The sequence below is a fragment of the Mustela lutreola genome, chromosome 6 (genome assembly GCF_030435805.1).
Source record: "Mustela lutreola isolate mMusLut2 chromosome 6, mMusLut2.pri, whole genome shotgun sequence".
Classification (NCBI taxonomy): Eukaryota; Metazoa; Chordata; class Mammalia; order Carnivora; family Mustelidae; genus Mustela; species Mustela lutreola.
The window spans coordinates 109,872,080-109,896,655 of NC_081295.1; positions in this window are offsets into that span (position 1 = coordinate 109,872,080).

Consider the following 24,576-nt stretch of genomic DNA (forward strand, 5'->3'; position numbering starts at 1 on the left):
GGAATTTTTGTAGAGAGATGAATAATATATAAATATTGAATTAGAAGAGATTGCAAAGGAAATTTTCAAATTGAATCCCAAACAGAAATAAGTACTTAAAAAAAAAAAAAAAAGAAAAGAAAAAGCTTCTAGGAATCTATGTTATGTGGATATAACATATGTTTAGTGGAACCACATAATAAGTAAGGAAGTAAAGAAATGAGTAATATGGCAGAAGAAACTTATGAAGAGAGATGATGCTAAGAGTTTTCCAAGATGGATCAAAGGTAAACTTCACAGATGAAAAAAGCTCAGGAAAACATAAAGATAAATACGGAGGAAACCACACCTAAGCATTTTAGAATGAAACTGTTGAAACCAACGTAAATGAGAAAATCTTAAGAGCTATCAGAGAAAACAACAACAACAACAAACAAAGAGAAACAATCATTAGAAAAAATAATTTCCAGAAGACAGTGAGATGATATCTTCAAAGTGTTGAAAGAAAACAAAAATCACTAACAACTTAGATATGGATATGGAGTAAAAATTAAGTCCAAAATATATGCATAAAACTCTGTTTTCAAACAGGCAAAAGCTGAGATAATTTATCTTTAGAAGATCTGCCCTATAATAAATGGTAAAAGAAGTAGATAAGTGGAAAATAAATTACAGCAGTTGGAAGTATTTATCTATTGGAAGGAATGAAGAACACCAAAACAAAAGAAAAAACAATTATTTTCTTTCTCTCTCTAAGAAAAAGAACCTGATGCAAAAGATCACTTATTTTGTTATTCTGTTTGTATGAAACATCCAGAATCAACAACACACAAATCTTTCTTTGCTTGGGGATGAGGGAAGGCAGAGAATAGGGGAAAGTTGCCTAAGGAGTAAAGTTTTACTTTAAAGCAAATGGAGTATTTTGGAACTAGATGGAGATGGTGGTTTACACAACCTTTGTGAATATTATTGATGTCACTGATCATACACTTAAAATTTGTTAAAATTATATATATATATATATATATATATATATATATATATATATAAAATACATGACCACATTGAAATTTTTAAAAAATATAAAGAAAAAATAGTTAAGGATGAAAACAATAGACCATGAAAACACTAAATATAGAAAAGGGGGTGGCTCTATTAATATCAGAAAACTCAATTTTAAGACAGAGTATTATTAGACATGAGGAAATGCATTTTATAGCAATCATGAGGGCTTTGAGGAAATAATGCAATCTTAAATGCATATGCATACAATAATTCTTTAAAACACACAATACAAAAATATAACTAAAATGTGATATTGAAAAACATAAAATCTTTGGATCTTTTAATGCTATTAACTTAGAAGTTGATAAATTCAGTAAACACCATCTTTACAGTTATAAAAGACTAGGACAGTACTATGAAGGAAAACTACAGTGAACAATGACAGAATACATATTTTTTAAGTTTATTTTTTGTTTGTTTTTTTTGCTTGTTTGTTTGTTTGTTTTTGAGAGAGTGCACATGGGAGTTTGGAAGGGGGAGTAGAAGGAGAGAGAAAGAGAGATCTTAAGCAGGCTCCAATGTCCGCAAGGAGTCCAACTCAGGGATTGATATCATGACCCTGAGAACAAAACTTAAGCCTAAATTGAGAGTCTCACATTTAATCAGCTGAGCCACCCGGGTACCTCATGAGAATACATACTCTTTTCAAGTATGCTCAGATACACAAATATAATTTAAAAATTGGGCTATAAAATTAGTATCAATAAATTTCAAAGAACTAAAATTATATGTTTGTTTACCACAGTAGTTTAATATAGGAATCAATGAAAATAAACACCAATGACAGCTGGAAATTATGCAATTTCTTATTTCTCTCTCTTAATCCTCCTCAGATCTTTCAATGAACTAAAGGTGAAATTAAAAAAATATTTTGCACTGAATGGAAATAAAAACAAAATATGAAAGTTTATTATCTGCACCCAAACTATGGTTTATGGGATATTTTTAAGGTAAATTGTCTACATTGGAAAGAAGAAAAATGGAGATTCAATGTTCTAAACTTTCACCTTAGGAAATAGATGATAAACTGATTAAGTGTAAGTAGAAGGAAGAAATTAATAAACATAAAACTTGACATTAATACTAGAAGTGAGTAATTGAGAGAGAAAAATCAACAGTCAAAAGCCTCTTTGAGGGGCGCCTGGGTGGCTCAGTGGGTTAAACCTCTGCCTTCGGCTCAGGTCATGATCTCAGGGTCCTGGTATAGAGTCCTGCATCGGGCTCTCTACTCAGCAGGGAGCCTGCTTCCTCCTCTCTCTCTCTGCCTGCCTCTCTGTCTACTTGTGATCTCTCTCTGTCAAATAAATAAATAAAATCTAAAAAAAAAACCAAAAAAATCTCTTTGAGAAAATTAGTAAAGTTGATTGGTCCTAGCAAAGCTATCAAAGGGAAAAAGAAAAACATATAAATTTTAAAATCAGGTATAGAAACATTAGACATCACCAGAAATTCTATATTCATTGAAGGGATAAGTGTATTAAAAAATGTATATGTAAATAATTTTGCAAGTAAAAAATAGCTGACATTTTTAAAAAGCACGACCTATAAAATAATTTACTTCCCCTTAAGAAAACACTAAGCAGGAACACCTGGGTGGCTCAGTGGGTTAAGCCTCTGCCTTCAGTTCAAGTTATTATCTCAGGGTCCTGGGATCCAGCCCTGCATCAAGCTCTCTGCTCAGCAGGGCACCTGCTTCCCCCTCCTCCCGCTCCTGTCTGCCTCTCTGCGTCCTTGTGATCACTCTCTCTGTTAAATAAATAAATAAAATCTTAAAAAGAAAGAAAGCACTAAGAACAAATTATTTCACCAGTTAATGCTATCAAATATTTGAAGAAGAAATTATACTAATTGTGATAGGCGATTTTGTCTGTCAATTTGACAGGCTTTGGGGGGCCCAGGTTAAAGATTATTTCTGCTAGGGAATTTCTGCATAAGGTTAGCACTTGAACTAATTAGCATTTGAACTAGTGGACTCTGTCTACTCCTTAAAGTAGATCACCCTCCCATTGTAGTTGTGCATTATCCAATCCACTGAGACACTGAATAGAATAAAAGGCAGAAGAAGATATATCTTGAAAGAAGTTGCTGTGGCCAATGTCAAAGAGGTTACTGTCTATGTTCTCCTCTAGGATTCTGATGGATTCCTGCCTCACATTGAGGTCTTATCCATTTCGAGTTTATCTTTGTGTATGGTGTAAGTGAATGACCATACACATACTCATTCATTATTCTACACATAGCTGTCCAATTTTCCCACCACCATTTATTGAAAGAGACCATGTTTTTGCCACTGAATATTTTTTCCTGCTTTGTCAAGGATTATTTGACCATAGAGTTGAGGGTCCATATCTAGGCTCTCTACTCTGTTCCACTGGTCTATGTGTCTGTTTTTGTGCCAGTACCATGCTGTCTTGGTGATCACAGCTTTGTAGTAAAGCTTGAAATCAGGCAACAGGATGCCCCCAGTTTTGTTTTTCTTTTTCAACATTTCCTTAGCAATTCAGGTTCTTTTCTGATTCCTTACAAATTTTTGGATTGTTTGTTCCAGCTCTTTGAAAAATGCCAGTGGAATTTTGATCAGAATAGCATTGAAAGTATAGATTGCTCTAGGCAGTATAGACATTTTAACAATGTTTATTCTTCTAATCCATAAGCATGGAATGCTCTTCCATCTTTTTGTGTCTTCTTCAATTTATTTCATGAGTGTTCTGTAGTTCCTCAAGTACAGATCCTTTACCTCTTTGGTTAGGTTTGTTCTCAGGTATCTTATGGTCCTTGGTGCTATAGTAAATGGAATTGGTTCTCTAATTTCCCTTTCTGTATTTCCATTGTTAGTGTATAAGAAGGCAACTGATTTCTGTACATTGACTTAGTGTCCTGCCATATTACTGAATTGCTGTATGAGTTCTAGTATTTTGGGGGTGGAGTCTTTGGGGTTTCCCATATAAAGTATTATGTCATCTGCGAAGAGAGAGTTTGCCTTCTTCATTGCCAATTTGAATACATTTTATTTCTCTTTGTTGTCTGATTGTTGTTGCTAGGATTTCTAATACTGTGTTGAACAAGAGAGGAGAGAGTGGGCATCCTTGCCATGTTCAACATTGGCCAGAGCAACTTCTTTTAAGGTACGTCTTCAAAGTCAAAAGAAACAAAAGAGAAAATGAATTTTGGGTACTTCATCAAGATCAAAAGCTTCTGCACAGCAAAGAAACAGTCAATAAAACAAAGAGGCAAACCACAGAATGGGAGAGGATATTTGCAAATGACAATACAGACAAAAAGCTGATATCCAGGATCTATAAAGAACTCCTCAAACTCAACACACACAAAACAGATAATCATGTCAAAAAATGGCAGAAGACATGAATAGACACTTCTCCAAAGAAGACATACAAATGGCTAACAGACATATGAAAAAATGTTCATCATCACTGGTCATCAGGGAGATTCAAATCAAAACCACATCAAAACCAACTTACACCAGTTAGAATGGCCAAAATTAACAAGACAGTAAACAACAAGTGTTGGAGAGGATGTGGGGAAAGGGACACCCTCTGACACTTTTGGTGGGAATGCAAGTTGGTGCAGCCACTTTGGAAAACCGTGTGGAGATTCCTTAAGAAATTAAAAATAGAGCTACCCTATGACTCTGCAATTGCACTGCTGGATATTTTCCCCAAAGATACAGTTGTAGTGAAAATAAGGGCCATCTGTACCCCAATGTTCATAGCAGCAATGGCAACAGTCACTAAACTGTGGAAAGAACCAAGATGCCCTTCAACAGACGAATGGATAAAGAAGATGTGGTCCATGTACACTATGGAGTATTATGCCTCCAACAGAAAGGATGAATACTCAACTTTTGTATCAACATGAACAGAACTGGAAGAGATGCTGAGTGAAATAAGTCAACCAAAGAGGGTCAGTTATCATATGGTTTCACTTATTTGTGGAGCACAAGGAATAACAAGGAGGACATGAGAAGCTGGAGAGGAGAAGGGAGTTGGGGGAATCTGGAGGGGGAGATGAACTATGAAAGACTGTGAAAAACTCTGAGGGTTTTAGAAGGGAGGAGGGTGAGAGCTTGGATGAGCCTGATGGTGGGTATTATGTAGGGCACATATTACATGGAACACTGAGTGTGGTGCATAAACAATGAATTCTGGAACACTGAAAGGAAATAAAAAAAAAAAAAAAGGCTTGAAAAAAAAGAGGAAGGACGACTCTTCCCTCAACACCCTTCTATTTCCTTTCTTACTATTTGAGCTGGGACATTTTATCTTATCTTCATTGACCCTCAGACTAAGATTTACACCACCAGCTCCTTTCTTTCCCAGGCCTTCAGACTCAGACTAAATTTTATTGTTGGCTTTCCTGTATTTTCAGCTTCCAAATGAAAAATTGTGGGACTTTTCAACTGCTATAACCATAGAAGCCCATTCCTTATAAATCAACCTCATTTTCCATAGATAGATGGATGGATGGATGGATGGGTAAATGGTGGGTACAGACAGAAACAAAAGTGTGTTTATATGGGAAAGAAATGAACTTTAAACTTTTTTACTCTGTATATAACACACTCGTTGCAAAAAGATCATCATTAATATAATAAATGTAATTATAAATAAAAAAAGTATTTCTAAAAAACATGAGAACATCTTTTCATTTAAATAAATGGCAAATAATGCACGAAATATTTCTTTTTATTAAGTATCAGAGAAATACCAATCAAATCCCATTGAAATATTTTATATCGTGGTACAGGATGAAGGTAACAAAACAACAAACACACAAATGTACACACACAAATCGAAAATAGTACTTATAAAATACAGCAAAAGGAATCTTGGGAAATATTTTATTTAGAATATTGTGACAAATATATGGAACACACTAGAGCTTTTTTTTGTTATTTTTGTTACATGGTGGGTAGAAATGAAATGAAATGAAAATGTAAAAAATAAAACAAAAAACAAAAGTCAAGCCATTCTATCCAGTAGTCATATTTGACTTCTCATTCTTCAGAACCTCTAACAGTTTTAAATTAAATCTAGGTTGCCTACTAAAAGATGAGAATTTCCAATTAAAAAAGAAAAAAGAAGGTGGAATGACTAGATTCTCTATTCAAATCTTCAGAGCATTTTGCATGGCAGAGGGGTAGGAGAAGAATGACTCTCTGAGTCATTGGAATTCCAAGTATTATTCTTTTAAACTCAGAGAGGATGACATGTCATTTAATAAGCACAGAGCTGTCTTTCAAAAAAATGCCAATTAAATTGAAATATGTAAAAAAATTTTTCTCACTCATGTCAAGTCTTATATTCATGCCTTAGGACAATATGTTTATAGATTAATATTTGACTTATATATTCTTCAGAAGTTTTTAATAGGGAAAGGGGCATTCAAAATGGATCTATATAATTTAGGGATGGAACAAATGAAAAAGTGAGGAAGCACTGTTTTGTAGATTTTCTGGATTTTTGTTTTTCAAAAGAAACTTAAAAATACAGTGATGTGCTGTTAGATGGAAGTAATGCCTTATTTAAATGGTTTTAATCAGTGCTGCATTCTCTTATTGCTATTATTTGTGGAGTAGTGGCAACAGTTATAATAGTACTATTAGAGGTGCAAACTCATGCATTTGTGGCCGATTTAAACATTTCAAATGTAGCTGAAGCACATGGCTGGGAAGCATCCTTACTCTTTCTGCTAGATGAAAACTGTACACCATAAAAATGTACACTTAGAACTCAAACACATAAGCAATTGTTTTTAGTTGTTACTTTAAAGGAATTTGTTTTTCTATGAAATTGGCAATTAAGTGATAAATGGATGACAGAGAAATGACTTCTTTTTTCTAATTTTCTCTTATTTTTCCTTTCTCTTTTTCCTATGCCCTAAATTTACTTTCCCTCTTAATTTACATCCCACTTTTCCCTTTTTTAGTACTTAAAACTATGTTCTTATGATGTTCTATTTAGTCATTTTTTAAAAATCTTTGTCTTTATTTTCCATTTTGTTTATTGGTCATTACTTAAAATTCTAAGCATTCATTCAGGAGGAACTGGTGTCAATTCTGAACAAATCTATGAGAATTAACCAAGATTTAACAAGGTTTGAAATGCTGCATACAATGCCCATTCTACTGTAGAGGGAACAGTTGTAGGATCAAAAGTGTTGAAGCTAATTATTTAATCCTAGTTAGGAAAACAACATAACACTGAAATAATTGAACATGAATTCCCTCCCAATAACCATATTTTTATGATGAATTTTAACCCTACTCTTTTGTACAAGTCTGACTTCAGAGAATTTTCTTAATTTTCAGAGCTTGAAAACATTATCTATAAAATTGAGTATATGACATTCCCCTATTCACCTCAGAAGATTGTTTTTGTAACGATAAGGGGAGAGATAATGCATGGGAAAATATTTTGTACTCTACAAAGCTTTCTTCCAAAGCACAAAGTAAGGTAAAAAGAAATGAAATTGTATTAAGTTCTTTGGTTCTCTAAATATATTTTCTCAGATAAGTATGATGTGATATATTACTCTAACTACAATATATCTTGCTGAACTTACAATTTTTAAAGCTGGGTCAATTCCATGCTCAGTAAAGGGCGGGGTTTTTAAGTAGAAAATTACATTTTATTGGTGTTTTAGTGTATTTTATTTAACAGGAAGTGCTCATTTTCAGTGATTGAATTTGTCTTAAGTTTGAGACTCTATCTTTTAAATAGTACTTTGAACTGTATTTCAGATATTTTGAGAATTCAACTATGTGTATACTGTATACACAAACATGCATATGCATACACAGTTTGTACAATGAATCTTAATAATCATGCTAATTATATAAATGACATAGTAACACTGGAGTGCACTGGAAGAAATGCATTATTAATGTGCAGTTTTCTTTTTGTCATTCAGTAACAGTAACACGTTTTTAAAAAAGCCACTCATTTTGTTTTATCTAATCCTTACACATTTACAAAATGGTATACTAGTCTGTGTATTGAAACGAATTCTTCTCTTTTTGATGATAGTTATTTTGTTCATGTGTTGAAATTATGAACTAGAGGCACAAAGTTCTCCATATTATAAACAGAGGTAAATGATCACTTTGAAATTGTGGATATGGAAGGTAGGTAGAGAGATGATAGATGGTAGATAGGTAGATAGATAAACAGAAATAGATATGTACTTTTTTGTAATTTTTCAAAATTTTCACTTTTTCCATGGTGGCCATACCATTCGTATGCAGGTGAAGGAGACTGATCACTAGTCCTTCAAAAAGACACACAACTGTAATTTTCATTTTCTTCTTCTCAGTGGCTCTTCTCATGTGATTTACTGTCTCCTTCAAACACGTGATGTGATAATAGCTTCTTTGCCCATGAGAATGATATGATGCAGTGCTGGGCAGTTGCACATCTTGAAATGCAATTTCATAATTATTTTTAAAAATTAAGAATGTGAAAATTGTCAAAACTCCCTCTTGTCTCTACTATTTGTATACAGAATAACCTTCTTTGACCAGATTCTAAAAATCCTTGACATACCTCATGAGAGAGTTCGAACCTCCTTTCCTATATTAGTAACACTAATAATAAGTGACAGGGATAATAATTACGTTATTATCAGGATGTTCAGCTCAATACTGAACCAATTCTAGACCAGAGTAATTTTCTTTATAAATCCACTCATCTATGTGTGTATGTATAATGGCTTTCTTCCAAGGAATTTAAAGTCCCATACTTAACTCCCTCATTTATTTCCAAAATGTGCTTCAAAAAATATGTCATGATTAGAAGTGAAAATAAAAACAGAAAGGATTTATATATCAGCTAAATGAAATGTATCGTGTCAACACACTGAGGCTGTAACCACTGACTTGCTTTTCTGTAGCAAGAAAAAGAAAAGAATTACAGTGTATTTGTCCTCTAATCTGTTATTGGTAATTTTTGCATTGCTACACAATTATGTATTTGGATGTTGCACACTTAATGTAAAGTGATCATTTAAAAAAATTACACACCACTAGTAATCTATAAGGTTAAAAATAGTATTTTATTATTTTAATACAGGAAATAAATTTGGTGAGGTAACTGTTCCTTCTGCTAATTTCATATTACAGAGCCTTGTTATATAAACTCAATAAAATTTCAACTATATCTATATGTGTTTTTAAATAGTGTTTAATTTCTTCGGTATGTGAATGGTCAGGAGTCTTTAGAGAACTGTTCAAGGACAAAGTTGGTGTCAGGGTTTTTAATCTGATATGGAGATTTTGAATTCTTTTTTTCTTGTATGCATTCAATAAAAAATAGATTAAAGTATTGAATTTCCAGAGGTTTTTATATAGAATTGAAATAAGTTCCTGACTCCCTCCCAGATCCTTTTGTGGTCAGTAGAGTCTCCCTTGCTAATATATCTAGATATTGGCTGATATCTGCCAGGAGAGTAGTTAAACTCTTGGAGCAGCTTCTCAGTGGGGCTATGATTTTTAAGTTACTGTGTAATGGAGTGTATTACCATTTACCATATGATGAGATAGCCTGTCTGTCAGCCAGGGAGCTATTTAAAGTTATATATAGGTCAAATGAGCCAAAAAGAGCAAAGGAAGATCAAGAATATTGAGTATCTCAAAAATAAAAAGATAAAAATATTTTAGGTACCAGGTGATCTCTTTCAATGTTTTTCTTTAATCTATTGATGAAATTGATTGTGAATCATTAAATGCATTAAGAAAAATGTATTTCAAGGGCATACATTTTCCCTCTTGAATCAACCATATGGTATACAGATCCTATTTCTACAAATGGTCTCATATATTACTATTCGTACTTACTAATGGAAGGTATCTTAAAATTTCCAATTTACACTTCTGGGATCAGATTATATTTTCATATCATTAAGAATCATTAGATGTCATTTCCTGAGTTAGATTTTGTAGCTGAAACTACCATTCATTTACTATCCACTGTTTAAAGATACTAAGTAAATTACTTTAAATGATAAAAAGAAACATTTCATTTGTCTTTCCAAAGGCACCTTCACTATCAGGAGTTCTGCACTAGCTTGCAAAACATGGCAGTGTTTACTGTGTAAATGATTGAAGGATTTAAAAAGGACATACGTTATTTTCTTATTCTGTAGTTAAGTAGTTGAAAATGAGAAACAGGAAATTACATTTTTTAAAATTACTTAAATAACTCTGACTCCAGGTCAGATGAGCATTGGTATTTAAGATATTTTAAGTATATCTTTAATTATAGATTTTCTATTTACCTTTCTGTTTTATCAAAATAAATAGTATTCAGTGTTCTTTTCAGTTTTGGTTATACAACTCATTTTTTGTAATAATCATTCTGTTAAAATAATTAAAACAGTGTTTTATAGAAGACCTAATATTTAATATTTTACATATAGATTATATATATATATGTACAATATACATATAGGTATAATAATAATAATTTTTATATATGCACATAAGCAGTCCATATAAGAAAGGCAGAATCCTGAGCAAATGTTAGGGAAAATCTGTTCCTCTAAGGATAAAATCCTTTTCCAGTAAAGACTGCCAAGTGTTATATTAGAGGAATGCCAACCTCATATCCAGCATTCTGAAGCCCAGTTTAAATCCAGCAATTTACTCTTTTAGCTTTACTTTTTTTTTTTGCTAGAATCTCCATTTTTAACCAAAATGTTTTCAAAGTATTAATATACAAACAATGCAAGCTTCAGAAAGTTGTATTCAACTACTTCTTATATCTAGAAAGACAATACCCTATTGACCCCTCACTCTCTAGCACATGTTCTGAATAATCATGTTCTGTGTAAGCATCAGTCACTAAGGGAGAAAAGAGTCTAATTCCTACTCTTATTTCTTATTTTAGTGGAATCTCTGTCCATATATGGATTAATATAAAAGTTGTGTCCAAATATTTAAAAATCAACAGTATTTTGTTTTTAATTTATTTCTTCATAACAGTAATGAGACATGACTCTTCCTAAAGCTCTTTGTATATTGCCTCTGGGAGTGTCAATTAATACAGCCAACTTTGGAAGACAATTTGACATGTACCATATGATCAGTTCTTCCACTTTTCTAACACACACTAGAGAAAAAGCCCACTTATGCATACAATGAAATGTATGATAATAAGTTTATTTATTTATGACAGCACCAAATTGGACACAACTTATATATTAACCCATTGGTAAAAAATCTAGATGAATTATAATAGCTTTATAATATTAGATAACCTGCAACTTCAAAAAGAACGAATGATACTGGTTGCTAAAAAGGCTCATAATTGGGATGCCTGGGTGGCTCAGTGCGTTAAGTGGCTGCCTTCAGCATCCTGGGATCGAGTCCCACATCAGGCTCCTTGCTCGGCAGGGAGCCTGCTTCTCCCTCTGCCTCTGCCTGCCACTCTGTCTGTCTGTGCTCACTCTCTCTCTCTCTGACAAATAAATAAATAATATCTTCAAAAAAAAAAAAAAAAAAAAAGAAGGCAACTTAAAAAAAAAAGAATGCTTATAATTGTAAAGCCAACTAATATTACATCAAGCACTATAGTGAGGAAGAATAATAAAATGAGGTTTAAGAGTACAAGAGAGTCAGATCTTCTGGCATTGAATTCTAGATCTGCTACTTAATTGTTTTGTGACAAGGAAGAAGTTAATCTCTGCTTTTTGTCCTCTGAAAATTTAGGGTTAATAATATTTACCTTGTATATATTTGTTGTGAAGCTGTATGTGGATAATATATATTTGTATATATTCTCTAATATTCATGTATGCATATATTCTCTAATATGTGTATATATATATAAATAGATATGTACATATACTCTAGTACTATACTACAACAAACATCATAGAGCAGCATAGACAGATATCAATAACAGTAGTCATATATGGAGAAGGATATAGGGGAACATTACTCTTAACTCTCACATTTTGACTCTTAAATATGAATATTTCGTGTATTAAACACATAATGGAAAATAAAAATATAAATAAGTCAAGCAAAGCTAATAGTAATATTCATCTTCCACTTTTTCTGATGTACAACATTTTATTCTGTTATTTATTTTTTGAAATCAAAGTACTAAATTGTATGGTAGTGATTATAATTAAACAGGAAAATAAAAAATATAAACAAAATAATAGAATAGGTATCTGGGGAATCTTTCAAGGAAGGGAATCACTTTAAGTTGGGATTTCCACATTTAGTAAGATGGATATGGAAATCATAGTGGGCCCTGGGTATCAGGTAATTGGGACAGAATAAGCCAAACAGGGAGTGAGAACAAGCGGAGGCGGGGGGCGTGGGAGGAGTTTCCTTTCAGGATCCTTTACTTGAAATCTACTTTGGTGCAAGCCATCTGACCTCTCTAAAACTCTGTTTTCCCATTGAAAAACTAATATGAAATTGTTTATCTCAAAGGGATAGTGCAGGATTGAAAGCAGTAGTATATGAAGAAGGGATTTATCCCAAATATGTATTAGTAATTATTTTATTGTTATTAAGAAATACACATATACAGAAACAGGGAACTCAGCCTGATTAGAAGGAAAGGATTACTTTGACAAGAAATAGAAAATGGTGTTTATATGTTGGATACACCATATTATGGAGATATTTGGAAACACATAGGACTTGAAGGATCAGTACAAACATTGTGCTTCAAAAAATAATTTGACAATAATATTTAAAATCATGTCTGTTGGGGCGCTGGGTGGCTCAATCGGTTAAGCCTCTACCTTCAGCTCAGGTCATGATCTCAGGGTCCTGGGATGAGCTGCACATAGATAGGTATTAACATCTGGCTCCTTGCTCAGCAGGGAGCCTGTTTTCCCTGCCAGCTGTTCTCCCTGCTTGTGCTTGCTCTCTGTCTCCTCTCCCTTTCTCTCTGTGCGTCAAATAAATAAATAAAATCTTAAAAAATATAATAAAATCATTTGAAAAATCTAAAAATATATATAATCTAATTCTGAAGATTAGATTCTATGCATGGCACTATCCTATGCATTTTATACATACTAATTCTTTAATCTTGCAAAAGGATGAGGAAAACAGTATTATTATCCTAGAGTTATAAATTAATAAACTGTGTGTCTCTAAGTCCCCAAGAGGTTACACAATAGGACTAAGGAAACACCTAGTGAGTATTAGATCTGAGGTATGAACACACACAGCCATGCTTTTAGTACAATTCCATGGTTCTTCTTTTCCATGCACTACTTCTTCTTGGGTAATGGATATAAATAAGGAAAACGGTGACTATGCAAACTTGTTTTTGAATGTAATATAAGAAAAAAAAAACAATGACTTAAATTAAGGAAAAAGAGATCAGTTGACATATGTTAGGATGCCCCATTAGTCCTCTTCTTTTATTCACATCCTTTAGTGGAGGAACCATGAAAGATGTCACTAACAATAGGTGTGCACGGTGAAAAGTATTGATATAAAGAGAAGTTTTAAGGTAGATGTTCTTTATTTTCATTCTATCATCTTTTCTCCCTCAAGAGTAGTTGTTTGGGTCCAATCCTTGAAAAAATAGAATATATTTCCAGATTTGGTTGCTATTTGGGAAATAGGTTTCCTTCATTCTTAAAAAACAAAAGTAAACTAGAATAAAGCACACACATGTTTAAATATTTAGTGTAGGCTCTACTTTCTTAATGGAATAGGATAAATTAGACACCAATTTTTCTTGTATGTGATCGTACTCATATATGTGACATCCTTGTTGAGATGAGAAGTGTACATAGTTTCTGCTCTTGAAAATCTGTGTACAGCAATAGGCAACTAACCATGCAGATATAGTAGAAGAAAGAGAACACTAAAAAGACAAGAATAGAATGGTAAAATGAAAATTAATAAAAGATAATGGATTTCTAAATACCTAAGCCAAAAAGATGAGACACTATAATAAAAAATAAGATGGAAAAACACTGAACCCTGGGAAGATTTCATTTTAGTTGGGAAATGTTTCTATGTTTTTAGAATTACTGAAATCTATCTTTAATTATACTACCTAAGGACATGATCACTGGGAGCATGTATTTAAAATAAGGAAGCTAATGATAATAGAGAAAATATTTTCTTATAGGAAATTATTCAGGTTTGATAGGAATCTGATTTGATAATATAGGAATCCTGTTAATGATTCCATTATTAAATATGGGGAAAAAAGAAAAAAAACTACATATTTGGAGCAGAGAATTATTCAATACAGAAAACTGGAATCTTGCACAGTTTCGAAAGAGCTAAAAGAAGAAAGATTAGGAAGATTAGTTCTAACTTTGATGGTCTCCAGAAGTGAAGAAATAGAAAGGAAGCCACTGATAATGACCTCAGTTGCCACAGGCATTTATGTAGGTGATTCTCACAGCAGGAAAATCTGAAGCTGCTGGCAACACTCCAGGTCAGCTAACAGTTGATTCCCACACAATCAGTGGTTCTTGCATGAGTGCTACTCATTAGTTGAATTCTAATAGGAAGATGTTGTGGGAAAACAGAGCTCGAGAACAGCGAGACTATAGAAGGAAACAGATACCATGCTAAACTAATCACAGACAATCCAGCACCAGTAGTGAGAAGGTGGAACGGTTAGAGGCAAAGTTTTTGTTGGTTGTAATTCAAGAGCAAGCTAATGAAAACATGAGCTAGAGTGGAGACGATGGAAGCCGAGAAGATGAATAAATCATGATATATAGAGCTAACATTTAACATGTAGCTAGCATTTTTGAGGGCTTACAACATGCCAGGACCAATTATCTACTATATATGTAGATATGGTCTTCATTTAACAAATACTTATCTAGCACTTCATGTGTGTCAGGAATAATTCTTAAAGATTTACACATATTTGCTCATTTATTTCTTATAACAACTCCATGAAATATATGCTATGGATCTACATGTTTTTTGCATGCAGAGAAATTAAGTAATGGAGCTCACACAGCTGGTAAATTGCTAGAGTTCTCCCAGTAGTGCAGGGTAGAGCTATGATTCAAACCCAGGTAATATGGGCTCCAGTGTCATACTCTGAACCTCTACAGCATAGTGCCTCTCATTCTAAATTCAATAGATTATCCTTTTTGTGAGAAAGGTACTCCTGCTTTGTTGAATGAGAAAATGGAGGCCCAGAATGCTAAATGATTTGCCCAACATGATAAATATAGTAAATTATCTAAGTATTTTGACTTAATTTTACCATTACATAAATTGGTGACTAACTAACTATAGTAACAAAGTAAAGAGAGAATTTGAAAATAATTTTAAACTACCTAACCTTGGGGCGCCTGGGTGGCTCAGTGGGTTAAGCCGCTGCCTTCGGCTCAGGTCATGATCTCAGGGTCCTGGGATCGAGTCCCGCATCGGGCTCTCTGCTCAGCAGGGAGCCTGCTTCCTCCTCTCTCTGTCTGCCTGCCTCTCTGCCTACTTGTAATCTCTCTCTGTCAAATAAATAAATAAAATCTTTAAAAAAAAAAAAAAAAAAAAAAAATAAACTACCTAACCTTGAAGGTCTAAAGAACAGTGGTGTCACTGAAGAAAATAATGTAGTAATGCGGATGATCATATTTGAAAAATGATATTCACACTGGAATGGGTTGAATCTGAGGGGAACAGAACAGGTGGACATGTTTTCCATCCAGTTACAAGTCAGTTACAAATCAGGGAATTAAGTTTCTCCTAAAGAAGAAAAGTACTAATGAAATGTATCTGAGAACTGACCAAAGGCTGTATATCAGGGCAAGATTGGCAGAAGGAGCACTGGACCTTTTGAAGAAAACATGGATACAAGGGATAAGACATTCTCAGTAAGAATTCTAGAAATACTTTGTACTGCAGTTTTTAAGAGTCAGGAGTGGTTGCAAAGAAAGAAATAGAAGAGAGAAGTAGCTAATTCCACCCATCTTTTCACGTGTCCCATTGAGTCCCCCACTATCACATTCCATACAAAGCATATCAGATAAAAAATATATTTATAATATATAACTTGTAGTATTCTATAATATATAACATGTAATGTATATAACATATATATAACATGCAACCATATTCTATAATACACATTATATATTATGTATAATATATTATGTAATATAATATATTACATTATGTATAATATATAATGTGTATAAAATATATATTTTATAATATGTACAACATGTAATATATATTATATATTATATATCTATTATCTATCTATCTATATATATATATACTGAAAAACCAGAGGCCTATTAATGTCACCTTTCCTCGCATCCCTGTAATCCCTAAAAATTCCCTAAATATGACCACATATATTATTCATCTATTTTTTGTCCTTTTCTCATCACCTTTATTTTCCCTCATGCAATTTTTATTCTGGAGATCCTTAAAAGAACATAACTTTTTCTTTGGAAATAACTCCTTTTGTAGTCTCATCCTATGTAGTGAATGTTCCTTCCAACTCCACTTGCCTGATAAGAACATACGATCCTTCACTACTCTACTAATGACAAGTCTACTACATTCCAGGTAGTTTGAATTTGGATTTGGGAAGAGATGACACTTTTCTTATTCTTTAACCTCTCTCTGAATCATTACTCACATGCCTGCATTAAAACATATGTTACATCAGTGGATGTTACTCTTCTATATTTAGTGAAATTTAAAAACTAGGCTCAATGCAGCATCAGAGCTGACCATTGTCCCTGGTGAACTGAATGTAGTTTATTGCAACTCTCATTTACATGGCTACACTCGGGACATCATTCAAACAGAACTCTTCTTGAAACTTATTTAGATATTCTCATCTGCATTTGACTCTCTCACTCCCTTATGCTACCTGCCATCTACCCAACTGCTTAAACCAGAAATCTGATACCATCCTAAATCCTACTACTTATCATTTTCCCTATCCATGAACCAACAAAGTCTTTCTGTTCTCTCAATTTTTTTAAGATTTTATTTATTTATTTGACAGTGAGAGATCACAAGTAGGCAGAGAGGCAGGCAGAGAGAGAGAGAGGAGGAAGCAGGCTCCCTGCTGAACAGAGAGCCCCATGCGGGGCTTGATCCCAGGACCCGGAGATCATGGCCTGAGCCAAAGGCAGAGGCTTAACCCACTGAGCCACTCAGGTGCCTCTATTCTCTCAATTTTATACATTTTTCTATCCTCTCTAACTAACTACCCTTCCCAAAGCTACCATCATCTTATCTATGAATGAAAAGCAAAATAGCTTTTTCATTTCCTTTTCATTCTGCCCTTCTCCAATCCATTTTTTTATACTGTATACAGAGTGATATTTCTAAATGTAGATTGATTCTATCACTTTCCGGCTTGGCACCTTTGATTTTCATGCTATTGCCTATAACAAAGATCCACAAACTTCTTCCATAAATGTCCAAATGGTAAATATTTTAGGCTTTACAGGTCATATGGTCTTGTCCCAGTTTCTCGGTCTTGATGCTGTAGCACAAAATAAATCATAGAAAACACGTAAACCAATGGGTGTGGCTGGGTTCCAATGAAACTTTAATTACAGAAACAGGTGGCAGGTGGATTTGGCCCATGGGATTGTAGTTTCATTCCCCAGTCAGGAGACTAAAGTTCAAAGTCTTGACCAATTGTTGATGTACTTGTAGTCACTATTTCCTATGTTATTTCCTCAAGCTGGAACAGTCTGTATGCAACTGTTCACGAAGAAGCAAATTTTTTTTTTTTTTTTTTTTTGGTTTCAACCTAAATGTCAAATCCTCAGAGAAGACTATGCTGACCCCTGATTAATTATTATGTTCCTATGGCATTCTATTTTTCTTCTCCCTTCTGCATATTTTTTGTACTTATTTCAGATGCAACATAGTGTAGTGGTTCAGTGAATGGAGCCATGCTTCTTGGTTCAAATCCTGGCTCCACCACATTCTAGGTATGTGATTTTAAACAAGCTACTTAACCTGTCTTTCTCTGTTTTGTTCATTTATAACATAGGAAGGATGAGAGTACCTTAAAAGACATTATAAATATTAAAAGAGTTAATATTTATAAAATACTTAAGAGTACTTCCTGGTGCATAGTCAATGCTAAGTAACAGTTTATTTTCATTAGAGTCCCCATTTTCCACTAAACATAAACACTAGCTGGTGAAAGATACACTCCTGCTCACTATTCTATCTCTAGGATATGTCGCTAGGATATATACTGTGAATAGTAAATTAACAAATGGATTATAACCTTATTAAACCATTATGGAAATTTATTTGATTCCTTTATTTTCTCTTTCAAATTGTTTACCTGATTTTTTTTCTAGAATATAAACTCTATGAGGGTAAAGACTACTGGATTCATAAATATATAACAAAACAGTAGTTGATTTATAAACAGATACAGATGAGTCTATATCTACCCATAATTCTCAGAATAAAGTCCCAACTCCCCAGCTCCAAGGCCTTTGGTGATGTGACCAATGTGCTGGAACCTAATCTCCCACGCTTGTTACTGTATGTTCCGATCAGAATGGAATACTTGGCAGTTCACATCAGCTCTTTCCATGCGTGTGCACATGCTCTTTCCCTATCCTGAGACATTCCTTATCCACCACACATGCCTACACAACATAACCTTTTCTAAACACTATGAGTAAACTCTTATTTATCTTCATGCTTTACACATGTATTTTTATTTCTGCAATCATAGTTATCTCCTGACTCCAGAAACTCAAGATAGGCACCTCTTCTTTATGTTTCTGTTGCAAGCACCCTGTGCGTACTATAGTAAACTTACACATTGAATAGAAATTGCCCATTTGATTATTTTCCCCACTAAATTGAGCTTAGCTATTTCAGAAATTATATTTTGTTCACTGTTATATCTCAAGAATTTAGAGCAATGACTTGAAAGAGTAAATATCCAACATCTATGTGATGAATAAATAAAAATAAATGTTTATTGTGTATCCAGTAGTTTTCGTGTGGAAAAAAAGAGAAATCAATCATTCCGCACTGAAGACATCCGTAATTTGGCCTATGCTTTGAGATTTAAAGTCTGAAACCTACATTGTATTTGTATTCAAATTTATTATGAAAATGAAGCAAGTGTCAGCCTGGAGGTTAGGAGTGATTGCATTTTTTAGAATGTAGAAATAAGATGTTAGTGCTTGGTCTCTTAGCTGGTGATTAGATCATCTAAATTTATAAAACTCACAAATTAAAAAGCCAGTTTTTATGAAGAATTGTAAGTTGATTTGTCTACTTTAAGCAGTGCGTAGATGTTATTTTACACCTGAGATATACTCTTCTTGTTTAATATTTTACTAGTCATCTTTATTACCCTCTCACATTACATTAGAGACAATTTTCATCTGTTGGGATGATTTTTATGTGACATTCTGAGCCTAACTGGTCTCTTGCTCTTCAGAGATATGGAAAGAAAACAACCTGCTAAAATACAAAATAAATTTATTATTTTTATATTATTAGCTTCTCTCCTAGTTCTTTGTCATGATTACTTAGAAATCGGATGGCTTACCAAGAACAGTCTGCTAGGCAAGGAATTTACTCTTTGATACAGATAAAATTTGTAATATGATACAGATAAAATTTGATACAGATAAAAATGTCATATTTACATTTTTTGAACAAAAGTTTTCTTTAGTTGTATAGCAGAACAAAGCATATCCTAAAAGTACATATATAATGCATATTTTTAAATTATGTATTTTTTTTAAATTAACTAATACATTAATCTCCTCTTTCCCGAAAGTTACTAAAATATGGTAACAAATGCATCATATTTTTTAGTGGTTTAAACTTTTCATTTGAATACAATTTCAACTTACAAAAAATTTGCAAGAATTAGAAAAGTAATAAGAACCTCTGTATATTCTTTGCTCAGATTGCATAGTTGTTAACCTTTTACCACATTTGCTTTGTCATTTCTTCTGCATCTCTGGTGGACCTCTCCGTCTCTCCCTCCTTGTATTTGAGGTTAAGTTGCATATAACATGGCCTTTCCCCCTAAATACATCAGTTTGTAATTTCTGAGAATAACTTTTTTTTAACAGAACCGCAGAATAGTTATCTTTTTAGTAAATTTAATATTGACTCTTACATACTATCCAAAACCTATTTTTGTCAGTTAATACCATGCTATCTATAGTACGTTTTGGGATCCAGTCGAGGATTCAGTCCAGACAGAGGGAATGCATTTTGCTGCCATGTCATTTTGGCCGCTTATAATGGGAAAATTTTCCACCGCTTTTCTCTGTCTTCCACGAATTTGACTTTTTCTGAATATTACTGCTTCCTCCTCATTTTAAAATATAGAACATTTATTTTGGGTTGGTCTAATGTTTCCTCATGATTATAATAAGAATATGTAATATTGTCTGCAATATTAGTGTCTTGTCCTCTTCAGGGCATCACATCTGGAGGCATCTTTCTCCACTGGTAATATTAGTTCTCATGAGTTTATCAAGATATTTTCTAATTTCTTCACCCTATTCATAATGATTATTTTTCCCTTGCAACCTGTAAATAATTTTTGGGAAAACACTTTAGAAACATGCAAATAACCTGCTTCTCATAATAATTCCTCCTGACATATAAACATCCACTGATGATTCTTGCTTGATCCACTATTAATATGATGGCTGTATAACATTGGTATTACAAGTCAATCACTCCCTCCTTCCTTCCTCACTTAAACATTTATATTCTAATTTATGATGTATTATCTTTATGGACTCACACATCTCTATTTTTAATTATTTATAATTCACTAATGTACTAAATTAATTTGCTCCCTTAATTGCCACAGATTTGACTAGTAACATGGCCCAATTATTATTATTATTATTATTATTACTATTACTTTATTATTTTCTGGTGTAAGATACTCCAGAATCATCTTACACATACTGTGAACCAACCCTATAAGAAATTTCTCTTAGGATCCCTAGTTCCTTCTAGGAAGTATGGTATCTGTGACCAAGATGATGTACTAGATGTGCTCATTGCTGTTATAGTGCAATTATTACCTAGTCATTTTAGGGCATAGTGCTAGAAAATATATGCATGTATATACATATATACATAGCACATATATACAAATGCAAATATACCTATTGCCATGCATATGTACAAACATAGAAAGGTACATGCATATAAGTGTACACACACATACATAAAATTATGCATATGGTATACACATTTTAGAAATCAGGAATTTACATTAATAACTTCAGTTTCTAAGCATCATCACATGTTTCTTTCTTGCTTCCTCTATTCCATATTTGCCATATTTTCTTCCTCAGTAAGAACACTGGCCTCCAAAAGTATCAAAACATATCATTTTTCCTCAGTCCTATAATACATCTAAAATTGTCCCAAATTTCTCTAGCCATACCACTACAAAAAGTGAACCTACTAAAATGGTTTCAACATTTGTTTGCAACTTTCTCTCCCACCAGACTTAGAATATATTGGCAAGTATTATGTTCCCAAATTATTTTGGTTCTTTCTTTTTTCTTCCAACCCTACCTTCTTCCCTCTCTCATTCGCTCCTTCTCTCTCTTCCTCTCTCCCTTGCTCCTTCCTTCCATCTTTCCCCTTTGTCACCTTGTCTTCTCTCTCTGTTTCTTTCTTTTCTTCTCATCAGTATAGTTATGGTATTCCTTTGAAATGTATCTGGAAAACACTTATTTAAATTTACCTCCATTGCTATTTGTTTATTCTTTGTATTATTAATAATTTAATAGAATTTTATTGAAAATGTAGACCATTAAATACTCATAAAAGTCAAAACAAAATAAAAGTGAGGTATATTCTCTACCTTGTTTCTCCTAATCCCAATAGGTAACCAACTTAACGCTGATCCATTTTGTCTCTTCAGTATTTCTTTTGTAAAAATTAGCACTTATATACATGCTATATTATTATTGTTGCCTTTTTATACAATGAATATATGTATGATATATTATAAACATATATATACCTGTTAATATTTTGGTATTCTTTTTACTTGAGAATATCGCCTTAACTAGCTACATAACAGTACATAAACATTTCCTTTTTTGTAGCTGATGTTGTTGTAATTGCACATTTTCACTTCTGTGTGTATACTACAGTATATTCACTTAATCTCCTAAGATTGTCTTCCAATATTTTGCAATTACAAGTGATGCTCTGATCTCATGCATGTGACTTTTTGTATTATTGGATTTGTATCATCAAGATGCATTCCTATGAGTGGAATTGCAAAATAGAAATGTAAAGGCATTTACAATGGGGTTTTGTTAAACATTGTCAGACTCCTTTCCAAAGGGATTGTATCGCTTTTCATTTCCATCACACAAAATATGTAAGAACCTAGTTTTTCACAGCTTTGCTCATTTTCAAGCTTCTGCTGGTTTGCTAATCTAATGGGTGAGAAATGGGATTTTAGTTTCCTTTTCAGTGCATTTCTCTCATTATGAAGTTGAATTTAATTCCATCTGTTTAAAAGCTACTTTTATAAATCTTTTTGTTTATGTCTTCTCCCTATTTCCTAAATTTTTGGAGTTTTGTCTTTGTTTTTTAAATATTCTTTATGTATTAGTAATAGTAACCCTGTATCTGTGATATATGGTAGAATATAAATATATTTTTATATAATATATGTGTATATAAATATATGTATATATAAGTAAACATTTATTTTTAATTTATATAAATATACATTTACATTATACACACACACACACACACATACACACACACACCTGACTCATTTGGAGTTTATTCTTGTGTATGTTGTGAAAAGTTTTAACTTTTTCCAGAAATATTCAGTGTTCCCAGCACCATTAATTTTTCAAAGAATTATCTTTTTCCACGTGATTGTAGTATGCTTTAATACCTGGCAGGACTGGTTCTCCCTCATAGCTCTTCCTGTATACTATTTTCTAGCTATTATGACATCACAATTTTTTAAACCTGCAAGAAATGGAACTGTTACTTTCATTTTTCTATATGCCTCATGGTCAGTGTTAACTTTTAGAGAATTTCTATGACCCTTCCACCTAAACTATGCCTAAAATGTTTACTATTTTACTACATCTTTCTAGTCCCACTCATAGTATGTATTAGCATACATAATTATGTGCTTGTTTTTGAAACCAATTACTTAGTGTCCAACTTCTTGTATGCAACTGGTTTTTGGTGATGGTCACCATGCTGGAAGAAATAGTATTAAAGACAGAACATGGAAGGTACCATGCATAGTTAAAAAAACAAAAAACAAAAAACAAAAAACAAACTTTTTATGAGCACATACAGAGAACCTACATGACACTCCAATAAATAATTCATGGGCTTTCTGGAGGAGGAAGGGTTTAGTAATAGTAAGTATGGGAAAGAATTGATGAAACATATAGTAAAATTTATAAAACTGAACTTTCTGTCACTTATATGCAATAAAATATTCATGAGGGAAGGGTGGAGAATGGGTCACAAGTCCCTAATGAGCTGTTGAATATCCAGAAAGTTAGATGATGGATAGCATGGAGAGTGAAATGAGGTGTGAATTTTTGAGTTCTTGCCATAATCAGAGATATCTGATACAGTTCTATATGCTCTGTGTCCTTTCTAAATACCACGTAGTTCCTGCCTCCGATACATTTTAAGAATGAATATTAGAAAACACACTTTTTAAAAAAGATTTTTTTTATTTATTTGACACTGAGAGAGAGATCACGAGTAGGCAGAGAGGCAGGCAGAGAGAAGAGGACGCAGTCTCCCTGCTGAGCAGAGAGAGCCAGGTGCGGGGCTCGATCCTAGGACCCTGGGATCATGACCTGAACCGAAGGCAGAGGCTTAACCCACTGAGCCACCCAGGTGCCACAGAAAACACACTTTTAATGTTCAAAAAAATCCAAATGCCAAAAGAAAAAAAAAAACAAAAAACATGGCTCTAGGGAAAATAAGTCAAAAGAAAAAAAAAAGATTTGGAAGAAATGAAATAATAGTAATATAAACACTAATGTGTTTGATGATCATTGCAGGATATAAGTATTAACGCTAGATTGTACAAAATAGGTCTCGTCACTGTATTTATATTTAAACCTCAGATCTTTGTGGAAGGGTGCTTTCTTTGAAAAATATTAGAAGAGCATTCCCTTTTGAAATATATCAGAAGTTATTTCCCAGAATTAGTCAAATGGGTAAAATATGTCTCTCACTTGGATTTACCAAGTTCTAACTTCATGACTCTCATTGTTAGAGGAGTTTAAATCTTGACTTCTGTAATATGAGAGGGAAATTCAACTATTTTTAGAACACACTACACATTTTAAATTTGAATATCACAATAAACTATAAATTGACAAATTGTACCATGTGGAAATATCAGAAATTGAACGATTATTGACTTCTTTCTCATGTCAATGTCCTGACCTCTACAAAATATTTCTTGATGAATATTATTGGTATGAAATATTTATGAATTATGTCATATAGTTTTATTTATATTTGTTAAGTTCTTCAAATTC